The sequence below is a fragment of the Aphelocoma coerulescens genome, chromosome 20 (genome assembly GCF_041296385.1).
Source record: "Aphelocoma coerulescens isolate FSJ_1873_10779 chromosome 20, UR_Acoe_1.0, whole genome shotgun sequence".
NCBI classification, from domain to species: domain Eukaryota; kingdom Metazoa; phylum Chordata; class Aves; order Passeriformes; family Corvidae; genus Aphelocoma; species Aphelocoma coerulescens.
In genome coordinates, this window is record NC_091033.1 from 16180906 (window position 1) to 16193967 (window position 13062).

At 51.0% G+C, this 13062-nt stretch overlaps 1 long non-coding RNA gene across 3 annotated transcripts; it reads left to right on the plus strand.

The window, feature by feature from the left end:
- The first annotated feature begins 1910 nt into the window (after positions 1 to 1910).
- Positions 1911 to 9420, plus strand: LOC138120936 (uncharacterized). Of its 3 annotated transcripts, XR_011155995.1 has the most exons (5): positions 1911 to 2053; positions 3313 to 3484; positions 4830 to 5429; positions 8228 to 8343; positions 8534 to 9420. It is a non-coding gene; the product is annotated as an uncharacterized lncRNA (long non-coding RNA). The 3 variants fall into 3 exon arrangements; XR_011155996.1 differs by having other exon boundaries at positions 8176 to 9420; XR_011155994.1 differs by having other exon boundaries at positions 1912 to 2053; positions 8228 to 9420.
- The last annotated feature ends 3642 nt before the right edge of the window (positions 9421 to 13062 follow it).

The following is a 13062-nucleotide window of genomic DNA, read 5'->3' on the forward strand; positions in this document are numbered from 1 at the left end:
GAGCTGTAGTGCGGCTCCGCGCGGGCGTTCACGGGACCCGCTCCCTCTTCCCGTGGGAGCTCATGGTACTTGTAGTCCGCGTCAGGCCCGGCGCCGGAGCCGTCAGGCAGCGCTCCGGTGCCTCTTCTGCATCGCGGCGTTCTCTGCGGTAGGGCGTGCTGAAACGGGGAGGAGGAAGCGGTCCCAGGGGAAGCTGCCTATGCCGCGCAACCCTAGGCACGATCCGGCGGCACTTGCACAGTGCGCCTAGAGGTCACGCGATGCCGTATCAGTATGATAGGAGCGTTTTACTGCGCACTAGAGTTCAAAATACAGTGCGGTACCAGCCCTGGGTCGTGCGATTTCCCCCCCTGTTTCTGCTGACCTCCAGCTGTGGGTCCTGATTGTATCCCTGATCCTGTACTCGGGCTTCTCAGGGAGTTTTGGTTCTTGTTTTGTTTGTGTGCAGTGTATGTTTGTACATGTTGGAGCTGCTCTCCCTGTGGCCGCAGCCGTGAGAGAGCAGGATAACAAAACAAAAAAAAAAATCGGTTTTCATGTTACTCTTAAAATTTTCACAATTTACATTGGGCTTCATTGGCCCTGCCAGTGAGACGTGCGGCACCATCGCGAGGGCTGGAGCTGTCGTGGCGGGTCTGTGAGCACAGATTCCGATCATCGTACAGCCGTATTCTCCAGCCGCGCCGGGTGATATCCCCGCAGGAGCATCACAGGGAAGGGATCAGACATCTGGCACTGCCTGGAGCGCGGGAACAGAGGAGGAACAAGGCAGAGAACAGCCTGACAGGGAGACGAGACACCATCCTCGGACACATTGCGCCTTTGCTGTGGGGCAGCCACCAGCCTGCGAGACGGGAGGTGGGGAGGGACTTCGACCATTTGGGGGGCTGCCCTCCCTTTATTTTTCTGGAAGATGCTCCTTTTGGAGGTGGGGTGGGGGGGCGGAGGGGGGTGTACACATATATAAATGGCATTATTAAAGAAACATGCTGCTGTCCGGGCTAGTGTGATTCGGTTTTGCCTTCTTTGGGGACGAGTAAAAAGGGAGGGAATTGGAGTCCGCGGGATGATTATGTCATTTCGGGCACCCCAGTGTCACTTGGAGAGTGAAGATGCAGTGGAGGAGAAGGTGAGTAGGGTGTGAGAGGGGTTAGGTGGTGTCCTCCCAAAAAAGGGAGGTTACAACCCAAAAATGCCTGGAAGTTTAGAGGGCGTGTTTGTGCAGAAAATATTAAAAACTGTAGCTTTCCTTACCTTTATATATATATAAAATTAATAATTTATATTAAAATGGATTTCAAAATACAACCCCGTATCTAGTGTATTATATACAGGATCTTGGAGGATAAGAAATCCTAAATATGGATATATAAGGTTTAAAAATGCAAATATAACTTATATATATATAAATTAAACAATAAAAGGCTTGAAAATGGAAGAAAATATGGTACCTATGAAGGCAATAGAAATAGCTTAGTGTATTCAGGTTTTTTCTCTCCAACAGCCTGAGATTGTGGCTGGTACTTAAGTCGCTGCTGCCACCTGGTGATAAGAACTGCACGTACTGACGTACTGCAGCCGCTCGGTGAGCCTATGCCACACTCAAGATGGCGGCTTGAGCACGGGTAACGCCGTCCTTCCCAAGATGGGGGGTGGTCACACATGCGCTTCGTGGAAGGGAAAAATTGCTCAACGGCAGGAGCTTTCTCTTCACAAAGGCGTCCTCCCGCCGGCCTGAGCCCAACCTCGACCCCGACCCCGCGCTTACAGCCCGATCCTGCGCGGCGCTTTGCGGTGTGCGGACGCGGATGGTGCAAGAGCAGAGTCGACGTCGGAGTCGGGGTTGGGTTCAGGCGACGGAAAAAAAACTTTTCTGAGGAGCGGGACCCTTTTTTCGTACCACACAAAAGATGGCGGCCCCGCCGGAAGCGGCTTCTGCCAAATCCCAAGATGGCGAGGAAGGGCGGAAGTCACGTGACGCAAGACCAAAGCATGTCAGCACGCCGATTTTTGGCCTTCTAAAGGTGGCGGCACCGTGCGCGTGCGCTTTTGGGTAAGGACCAAATATGGTGCCACAGGGATCCCCACTTCTCCGAAAGGCGTCTATTCAGCTGCCTGAACCCGACCCCTATTTCGACGCCGACACGGCGCTTTCAGCGCGATTTTCCGTGGAGTCTCTCGGTATGGGGTCCCGGGGGTAGGCAGGAGCTGAGCGTGCGGCGGCAGGCAGCGGCGAGGACGTCTCTGTCCCGGTCGTGCAGCGCCGCGCGTGACGAGGGCCCCGCGACGCCACGCGGTGCCGGACCGGGCTCCTGGCCACACCCCACCCCCGGGAAATTCATGAAAACTCAAAATGGTCAGAAAATACCAAACAGCCACTAGAGCTGCCTTTGCCATCCCCCTGCTCCCCCGAAGGGCAGGAGCTGTGCAGAGATGCCACTAGAGCTGCCTTTGCCATCCCCCTGCTTCCCCGAAGGGCAGGAGCTGTGCAGAGATGGGAGGACACAGCAAGGATGCAGCTCCTCTTTCCCTGGAGGTGGCGGTGGGGGGGGCGGCAGAGCTTGAGGCAGGGTTTCCCAGAGAGGGGGAGCAGGGAGAATTTCAGCTCGTAGCAGCTCTGTGAGTGCCGGATGGACTCCGTGCTGAGCAGGCAGCCACGTGTGAGCTGGGAAATTATCAGGAGGCTGGGAACAAGTCCCAGAAATTGGTTAAAATGAGATGGACTTTGGCTAAGCATCTGAAAATCACTTTTGGTTTTGCTTAAGGAATTCAAAACTGAAGCGATTCTCAAGGTGTTGGCATTTCTTTTAGTGTAGTATTGGTGAGGTGCTAGCTCAGTACCTTTCTTGCAGCTGCTGTTGGCTGAACAGATTGGCACCTGATTTACCGGTAAGGTCCTGCTTTGTTCACTGCCTCTCACAGCTTGTACAGTAGCCGGAATCCCAGTGGTGCAGGGATGCACTGGAATTTCTGAGTTAACATTAATTGTTGCCACATGATTTTTACAAGGTTAAATTCCAGTGAATCTGTACCAAAAACTGGAAGCCCTGAAGCACAAGAAGCTGTGCTGCAGGACCTGATGGCCTTGGTGTGCCCCTGGCTGTACCTGTTCTGATGCTCCCCTGCTGTTTGTCGGTGCTGCCTGTCGGTGGGGATGCGCAGATCCAAAGAGCTGGAGTTAAACCCCACGGAGGCATTTCGGAGCAGGCGGGTGGGGCCAAGACAGAGCTGCACAGGGACTGCAGGTAGAAACTGAAGCCCTCACCGGGAGAGCTGTCTAATCATCGCAATTCTCTGCTTTTCCTGTGACAGAACCTGTCCTCAGTCATTCCTGCGGTTTGCAGGGAGTAAAAATGCCCTTGGGGATTTGCTACTGGGACCATCGATCCATTTTCTGAGGAGAGTCCTTGAAACAGACCTGTGAGAAATGAGGATGCCGCAGCCAGAACAATGGGAAGGGAGAGTCCATAGTGAATGTTGTCCGGTGAGTCTCTTGATATCTCCAATATAATGCTGTGCTGTCACCAAGTGACCTCATTCTGATTTAATGGTCCCAGTGTGCTGAAAGTACACATTGAAGTACAACATGCCTGTGGGAAACTTCATGCTCCCAAGGGATTAGTTTAGGGATGTGCAGCTTCTGAACTGCACAAATAATTCAGATTGCCACAGCTGCCTGCTGGGCCATGGTTCTGGGCCAGGAGTATCAGGAAAGTGGAATCTTCATTGCCAGCTCAATAGTTATTTTCCTTGGAGCTATCAAGGAAAATAACAGAACAAAATGGTGATCATGCCCCACTTGCAAACCACAGAGCAGGATAAATGGTGTAACAGTGTATTTTTTTCCTGCTCTCTGCACTCTCTCAAGGATGCCCTGAAGTGCTCTGGCTCACAGCAATGTAATCTGTGTGTAACAGCTTCCCATGCCTGTCTGTGCAGCTGGGTCAGTCACAGGCTGTCCCGTAGAATCCCTGAGGCTGGAAAAGCCCTTTGAGACCATCAGGTCTGACTGCTGCCCCAGCACTGCCAGGGCCACCCCTTAGACATGTTCCCAAGTGCCGCATCAGGAACCACCCACTGACACAAATTGGGGTGAGGGCTGCAGGCATTGACAGTGTTATTTCTCACTGGCAGGGGGGCTGGGGGTTCCCAGAGGGCGTCCAAAACCCCTGGCCTTCCCAGGCACGATGGCTGGTGTGGAGAACACAGGCTGCATGGGGGAGCAGCCCAAAGCCAGAGTCGAGATCATTTCCCTGAAGTTCAAGGAGCCCGTGCCCAAAGCACCTTTAACTCCACTGTGCTTGGGACCTTTTTGTAGGTGTAGGTTTTTATGCACTTGGAAACAGATCTTGGGATCTGCCAGTGAATTCAGTGAATTGTCTAAGCCAGAGACCTTTTTGCTGACCTAAGAGTAGCTTTTGAACCCCAGAGCCACAGGGTACGTAGTATTTTACAGCACCAGAGCAAGACCCAGCGGATTATCCTGTTCAGCGACGCAGCTGCCCATGAGGGCCAGGTCAGCTGGGACAGCACTCCCTGTCATGCATTTTCCTCCCTCGGAGAAGGAGAAACCGCTTGGCTTTACTCTGCAGGGTTCACCAAGGCTGTGAATTGTAATCCAGAGCATCTTCAGGCTCCCGGTGCTTGGGGCTGTGATCTTTGGTGTGCAGAACACACCCCGATCTGTGTAACTCAGGTTTGGATGCACATTTCCAGAGTTACTCGGACTGGGAAGATGCCAAGAGGGTGGTGGGAAGGGCTTTCTCCCGGGCCTGAACACCCTCAAGGCAGGGATGATTTTAAAATGTTTGTTGTCTTTTGTTTCCCAGCCCAGGGTTAAGTTGGTGTTCCCTGAATTGGATGCGCAGTTAGGGCATCCAAAGGATCGTGACAAGCACAGCACTGAAAACATCAGGATGAAACAGTTTTCAAGAAACTCAACTTTCTAAAGCATTTGTCAAGATAAAACAATACAGGAATGACCTTGAAAGAAAAGCCCCTGTCAAGAAAAGCAGCAGGAGAACAGTTGTGAACAGAAACACTAAGGAATTGCTACTGGCTCTCAGTCCCGGCGTCCTGTTTTTTTTCAGGCAGGTTTTGTACTGAATTGAAAGGCAGTTTTCTTGCCTCTGTGAGGCACCTGCATCCTACCTGCAGAAGGAGAAAGTGTGGAGCGGTAAGTGGGAGGAAGGACCATTTTTAGATCTACCCTTGGATTCCAGTTCCTCGTGGAGGGTCTGTGCTGCCTGAAGTACAAACAAAGTAAATCCTGGAGTACCTGTTCATTCGCCTGCTGAGCTTGGAAGAGACACACTGGACATGAAATTCCAGGGAAGCTGCACTTGCAGTAGTGGCTGGAGCAAGAAGCAGTGGAAGCTGTTTGCTGTGTGTTTGTTCCCCACCCTCACCTCAGTTTCCTGGGGCCCCAGGTAATCACACGTCACCTTTGCTTTTTCCAAGGTCTTTGCTGAAGTGCTTCTAAATGTGGCAGTGATGTTTTCCATAGCTGGAATTTACTTCTCTTTTGAGAAGCGTGTCTCATTGTACAGTCTGGGATTTAACAGTTCCCATGAAAGGATAATTGTACTGGAAGAAGGCAAATGAAGCCAAGATCCTGGACTAGGATGCCACAGGCCCCTGCCAAGCACGGGTTACAAAATACCAACCCCCCAGGTTACAAAAATACTAAACTGAAAGCCCATGTCACAAAATACCACCCTCCCCCCGCCTACAGAAATACAAAAAAAAACAGCCTACGAAAAAAAAAATCAGATTCCAAGATACCAGAATAACCTAGTTCCAAAATAATAGAAAACCAAGTTAAAAAATATCAGAAAACCAGGTTTCAAAATCCCAGTTTCAAAATACCAGAAAACCAAGTTCAAAAACACAAAAGTACCCTAGTTTCAATATACAAAGTTCAGAAATACCAAAGTAACTCATTTTCAAAATAGTAGAATACCAAATCCCAAATTACCAAAGTAGTCCAGTTTTATAATACCAGAAAACCAAGTTTCAAAATAGCAGAATATCAGGTTCCAAAATACCAAAATAATTCCATTTCAAAATATCAGAATATTAAGTTCCAAAAATATCAAAATGGCCCAATTTCAAGTATCAGCTTCCAAAATACCACTTTTCAGCTGTCTTAGATGTGCAAGATTCCCAAACCCAAAAGAGTGCATTACTGTCAAAATGGGATCTGTGCTACCAAAATGGATATTTTCTCTTCCAAAAAAGCTTTCCCACCATGACCATCAATATTTGTATTTATTTTGATCATTTAGCCAGATGTAATAAGAATTTTACTTTAAAAGTCAACACTTGTAGTACATTTCTGCTTAGTGTCTCTGAGAACCAGCATTTGGGCAGGAGAGCTGCAGTTGGGAGCAAAGGATGGAGTAATCTGCTCCCTGGATGGACAGGGAAAGACTGAGTAGCAGGCAAAGGGAGTATTTATAAACTATATCGATATTCACTGAAATTCAGGGTAGACCAGAGATGGGGATGAAATTGTTGTTTGAGTTTCACATACATGTCTTGAATTGGGGTTGATATAGAGTTAGATTGTTGTGCTGGCTTTGCCTCTTTATTTACTAGTTGTTCTTTTACTAAGCTTGAGACTTTATTCCCAACAATATATGTGAAACAAATCCATCTTTCCCCTTTTGGACATTTACTTCCCAACCTGCTCCCACTCAGGCCCTTCCCAGCTTTGAGGGAAATTCAATCCCTCTTCAAGCCCCAAAATCATGGAAAAGTTCCTTTGTATCCTTCTCTCCACAGCCCCTACATGTATTAATCAACTTTTCCGAGCTGCCTGGAGAGCAGCTGAATTCCCACAACAAAATTCCTGACTGAGGGAAACGACCTTGGGTTCCTCCCCTTCCTGTAAAGCCTGGGAAATCTGGGAAAATCACAGCTCCAAAGGAGCTGCTCCCCTCGCCCCCGGATTCAAAGAGAAATGGAGAAACACTCGAGGAAGTTTTGAGATCAAACCACTGCATATAAAATTGAAATGAGCCCCTCGGCCCTTTTTTTGTGTGGTATTTAGAATGCAAGGGAAAGAAGGGCTGGGTAATCCCTGGGATTAGGGAACAGCACGGCTGAGGTCCCCGATTTCGAGGCCAGGTAATGGCTGGAACAAAACATTAATATGGACTTTGTCTTTAAAAGCAAAAGCTTTAAAAATTAGGAATAGAACAGAAACTCTCATTAATTCAGGACTGTACAGAGCCTAAAGCCTCCTTAGGTTTTCGGCTCAAAGCAACTTTCTTTTTCATGGGGCCATAAACAGATTTTTTCTGGCTTTTTAAAGCTGCTTCCTCTACGAAAATCCATTCAGTTGTCAACCCATCCTCCCTCAGAAGGTGTCAGTGCAATCTACCTAAAATTAAAAAAAAAGCCCAGGGAAGAAGATCTTATCTCCCAGATGGAGAATGGGACAGGAGGAATAATAAAAGTGAAAGTGATTCACCAGGACAGGTGATGAAAAAATCTGTGATGGAATCAAGATTAGGATCTTAATCTGCTCCCTTCTTTCCACCTTGCCCCAGATCTGGGGCAGCTCTTGCTGGGCTGGATCCAGGATCACTGAAAGCAAAGTGCCAAAGGCTTCCAGGAACTTCAAATGCAGCAAAAATCCCCCCAGCTCTGCCTGAAATAGGAATATTGGGTTTTAAATGGGCCTTTTGTTACAGGGCTGGAATTAGGGAGCTGCCTAGCAGGGACTGAAAACACATCTGAGGATCAGCAGAGGAAAAAGCTGCTTTTTCCTGCTGTCTGCAGATCAGAGCTATTTAAATTGGGGCTGTTAAATGTCCCTGGCCACAGGAGATTGGGGAAGGAGAGGTGAAGGGAAAAAATCCTCTTTATTCCCTGATTGATCCCTGAGCTTGGGCTGCTCCAAAATGCAGCCCCAGAAAAAGAAGAAGCAGAGAGAGGGAATTTGTGCCTGCAGGGAGGGGCTTTGCAAAGGGCTGGGTGACAGCAGCTTTAATGCTTTAATTAATTCTTTAATTGGTGTTTTAATGTGTTGATGCCCAGCCCCATAAGATGTTTTTAGGGTGAGGGATATGATGAGGGCATAAAAAGGAGGATGGTGGATCCATGATCTCCATCCCAGTAGAGAAACCTGAGTTATTCCTTGATAATCCCAGCACTAACCAAGCCAAGGATTTTCCAATGTTCCCACTATATGGATGGGAAGTGTCTGTTTTCCCTGCAGCAGCTGTTGGGAGAGTGTGGAACAGCCTGTGGACCTGCAGGGGAGAAACCTCCCTCTGGAAAATCCAGGTGTGATGTTGGAGTGGCCCATGCCTGGCCAGGCAGCACCAGGTACAGGTAAGAAGGAAAAAAAATCCCAAAATCCTGGAATTTTTAAGGTTGGAAAAGCACTTAAAGGTCATCGAGTCCAACCCTCAACCAGCACCACTACGGCCCCAAGTGCCACACCCACAGGTTTTTTTGAAGACTTCCAGGGACTGGGACTCCAGCACTCTGGTGTGCTCCAATGCTTTCCAACCCTCTCCAGGGTCCAGCTGCAAGCATTCTGGCACCTGCTGCTGTGAAAGAGCTTTATGGATGATCCCAGCTGGAATCCCACCTGGAGCCCTCTGGCACAGAGCCCACAGCACCCGGGGACGTGTCACAGGTGAGCAGCATCTCCCAGCACCTTTTGCTCCCCAAGAATTCCAAGGTTCAACCCCTAAAGAATGCATCCTACCCATCTAATCCTAAAATGACGGGGATAGATGGTGGCAGGAGGATTACTGCACGGGGAGATCCCAACACACCCCTGCAGGATCCCTGCAGCTTCTGCAGCCTCTGGGACTGCTCCAGATGTTTTTCCAGGTGTTTTATTGCATTGCAGGGGGGGTTCTGCTGTACTGCCCCTTCTCGAGCAGAATTCTGGGCTGCCCTGGCCATTGTGTGTGTTTGGTAATCGCAATTAATATTTCAGTAAAAAGGCACCTGCTCTTCCCAGCCTTCAAACTTGCTTGTGTTCCTTGTTTTCCCATCCTGAGCTGTCCACAAAAGCTGCATCTTAAATTTCATCCCAGATCTTTAATAACCTGGACTTAGTGAGAGAAACAAACTGCCCAAGGAAGCAATTGACTTAAATTTACCTGAATCCAAAACCTTCCCCAAAGACATGAACGAATTCCAGGTGGTTCATGCCTGGGAAGGGCTTCCAGCACGTGTGGATCACGTTTCTTTCTAGCCTGGATGTTCCTGATTTCCCCGTCCAAGAATCAAAGCTTAAACACGGAATTTACTGCTTCCAAAAAGTTTTGAGTTGTGCATTAAACGACAATTGGTGTGCTGAGATATTTCCTTAAGGAAAAATAAATGGAAAAAGGAAAAAAGAAGAGAGAGAAAGGGAAAGGGAAAGAAAGAGGTGGGAAAGAGAAAGGGAATATGAAGGGAAAGGGAAGGAAAAATTAGACATAAAAATAAAATTAAACGCAAAAATAGATATAAAAACAGAAAAAGAGACAGCAAGAAAAACAGAAAGAAGAAGAAAGAAAAATGAAAATAAAAAGAGAAAGAGAAAAGAGGGAAAGGGAAAGAAAAAAGTGAGGAAGAGGAAAAGGGAAGAGCAGGTGGTAAAAATTGATGCTTGAATGTTATAGAATCTCATTTAAATTAAATTAGAAGTTTCTGTTTGCTCTAGAGATGGAACCAAGGATAACAAATGGTGCCAGGTGACATGAGGGGAACAGGATTTTCTGAGTGGTCCCAAATGAACTGGATAAAATAATGGAGCAGGAAGGCAGTTTAGGGAACCCTTGATACCCCCAGGAACTCCTCCAGAAGGAGGAAAAAATCCTGACTAAATCAGCCCTGTGGCGCTCCTGCCTCAGCTCTGTCCCACTGCTCTGCTCTGGGCTGTGGGATTGGACACAACCAGCCCTGCAGCACCTGGGGACTCACTGAAAAAGGGGTTTTTTCACTAAAAACCACTAAATGCCTCCTTTGCTGAGGCGCTGTGCCATCCGCAGGCCAGCTGTGGCCAGCTGTGCAGGGCAGCTGCTGCAGAGCTTCTTCCTTCTGCTGCCTGCACTCATTCCCGGCTTGGAAAAATCCCTTCCCGGAGCCAGTGACCTCCTCCCTGGCCTGATCCCTGCTGCTTTTCCCGGAGACAGGAACGGAAATTGTCCATTTTTGCCGTTCACTGCTCGGCAGTCACAAAAATGTCCCTGTCCCACTCAGCAGCGCCTGCAGCAGGGGACCCCTGGCTGCCGCTCAGCGGATTCCTGCTCTTCCCGGCACGGATGGATGCATCCAAGCGCTGATTGCTGATCCCTGTGCTGACAGCCGCACCGCTGAGGTGCAGCCTGCTCCAGCAGAGCATTTGGACACGGCAGGGATTCGCCTGAGCTTTCTTACCTCTCCCAAATATTCTGTTTCACACATGCAAGGAGTTAATTCTCTCTGCGGGTCCAGTTTTCTGTTCAGATGTTGCTATTTCTAGCAGCACGTGGTCTCTGGGCTGGAGTTACACATTTCCCTGTCCCCGCGCCAGGCCCAGGAGCTGCGTTGTTTCTTCTGAGCGTCCTCTGTGGCTTTTCCCGATGCTTTTCCTTTTTTCAGGCTATTCTCTGGGATGGAATTTTGCCTCCGTGCCTCATTCCAGCACTCCCAGGCTGCTGCTGTGCTGGAAAAGCTGCAGCCCGTGGACAGGGTCACTTGGGCAGGGTTGGAAACTGGCTGATGGCCAGCCCAGGGAGGGGTGGGAATGGTGCGGTACCCAGTTGGGAGCCGCCTGGTGTCCCCCAGGGATCAGCGCTGGGCCCAGTCCTGTTCAATATCTTTATTGATGATCTGGATTAGGGGATCGAGGGCACCCTCGGTAAATTCACAGATGGCATCGAGTCAGGTGGGATGTGGATCTGCTGGAGGGCAGGGAGGCTCTGCAGAGGGATCGGGACAGGCTGGATCCATGGGGTGAGACCAGCAGTGTGAGGGTCAACAAGGCCAAGTGCCCGGTCCTTCCCTTGGGCCACCATGGAACACTCCAGGCTGGGGGAAGAGGGGCTGGAAAACTGGGAAAGGCCCTGGGGGTGCTGGGGACAGCAGCTGGACACGAGCTGGGTGTGCCCAGGTGGGCAAAGCCAAGGCCACCTGGGCTGTGCCAGCTTGGGGTGACAGCAGGGCCAGGGCAGTGCCCATCCCTGTGCTGGCACTGCTGGGGCACCTCCAGTGCTGGGGGCAGCTCTGGGACAAGAGGGACACGGAGGGGCTGGAGCGAGTCCAGGGAAGGGAACGGAGCTGGGAAGGGGCTGGAGAGTTCCTGAGGGAGCTGGGAAAGGGGCTCAGCCCGGAGCAAAGGAGGCTCAGGGGGGACCCTGTGGCTCTGCACAACTCCCTGACAGGAGGGGGCAACCGGCGGGGTCGGGCTCTGCTCCCAGGGAACAGGGACAGGAGGAGAAGGAACGGCCTCAGGCTGGGCCGGTGGAGGCTCAGGGTGGACGTCAGCAGGAATTTCCGCATGGAAAGGGCACTCAGGCCTTGGCACAGCTGCCCAGGGAGGTTTGGAGTGCCCAGCCCTGGAGGTGTCCCAGGAAGGCCTGGACGTGGCACTCAGCGCTCTGGGCTGGGGACAAGGTGGGGATGGGGCACAGGCTAGGTTTGATGGTCCCCGAAGGGCTTCTCCAGCCCAGCGATCCCTCAGGGAATGTGAGGGGCCCGCAGGGTCCCGGGGCCGCTCCCGCCCCGCGCCTGACGGGCACCGACCGCGGCCGCCAGGAGCCGCGCCTCACGCACGCGCTGCGCCCGCTCCCGTGTCCAGCGCCGCCTCAGACACGGAGGATCAGCTCTGGCAGAGCGGCTCCCTGTCTCCCCTGCCACTGGAGCTGCACCATTCCCTTCGCTTCTTGCAGCTTGTAAGGCGGGGCTGCGCTGCGCGGAGGGATGTTGCTGGGCGGCGGAGGGATACGGCTGCGCGGGGCGGGGTCCCCGGCGGGGGCGTCTGCGGCGCGGGGATGGGGCCCGGCAGGGGTGGCGATGGCACGGCCGATCTCCGTGATGGCGGGCGAGGAGGCGGCGGTCAAGCCAAATGATCTCTAAAGAAAGGAAAAGGAAGGTATTGTTATAAATGTACCGTGGTATTGGCTTTTCGCATGTTCCATAATTGTTATGAATTTATTGTGATGTTGGCTTTTTTCATGTTCCTTAATGTTTTTGTATTGCCCTGGAAATCTGCCAAGAAATGGAGTTGCTTACCAGGTTAGGTGTTCTTGCCTGCAACTTCCCAGGGGCTGCTGGAGGTGGGATGAGGCTGTTGCAGAGGAATTACAAGTACGTGGTTTCTCACTCAGGAGACTCTGGGTTTACTGTAGTTATGGGACTGGTTTTCCAGACTAGAGGAACCCCTTAAAGGACTGCAGAGGGAGGTGGAGATGGGATTTGGGGTTTGCATCCCCACCTCCTGAGCACACATGGGGTTAGATGCCCCTTGGCAGAGCTATAAGGTGTAATGTGGGCAGCAGCTCCTCCTCTCTTTGGGGGCCTAAATTGAAACGCTCAGGAGCCAAATCACCTCTGAGCTGCTCTCTTGTGAGCAGGAGAGGAAGGGACACCTCCAAAGGCCACACAGCTCACTCATAGTCCGAAAAATCCTACTGCTGAATCTGGAACCCCCCCAGGGACGCCTGGGACCCCCCGAGCCCCTCTGTGATCCTCGACAATGCACCCCCCCCATCATCAGACCATGCAGTGCCCCCCAGTGTTTTGCCAGTGGGAGCACTGGAAGAGATACTGGGAACACTGGGAGGGAACTGGGAGGAAACTTCCCACCACTCTCCAACGTGCAGCAGCCCCAAGTGCGACCAGTGAGGAGGAGGAAGTGCTCCCAGTGCCTCGCCCCCCTTCACCCCCCAAAAAAGGGGGGGCGGGGTTATGAGAAGAAAAAGGATTTAAATTGAGGGGAAAACACTCCATTTCTTTAATTGTGCTTGAACTTAGGAAGATCCCACTTCATCTACGATTTGGAGGGTCTCAATTGAAGGAACACACAACGTTTTCATGATTTTGTATCTCAGTTGGCTGGGAATCACT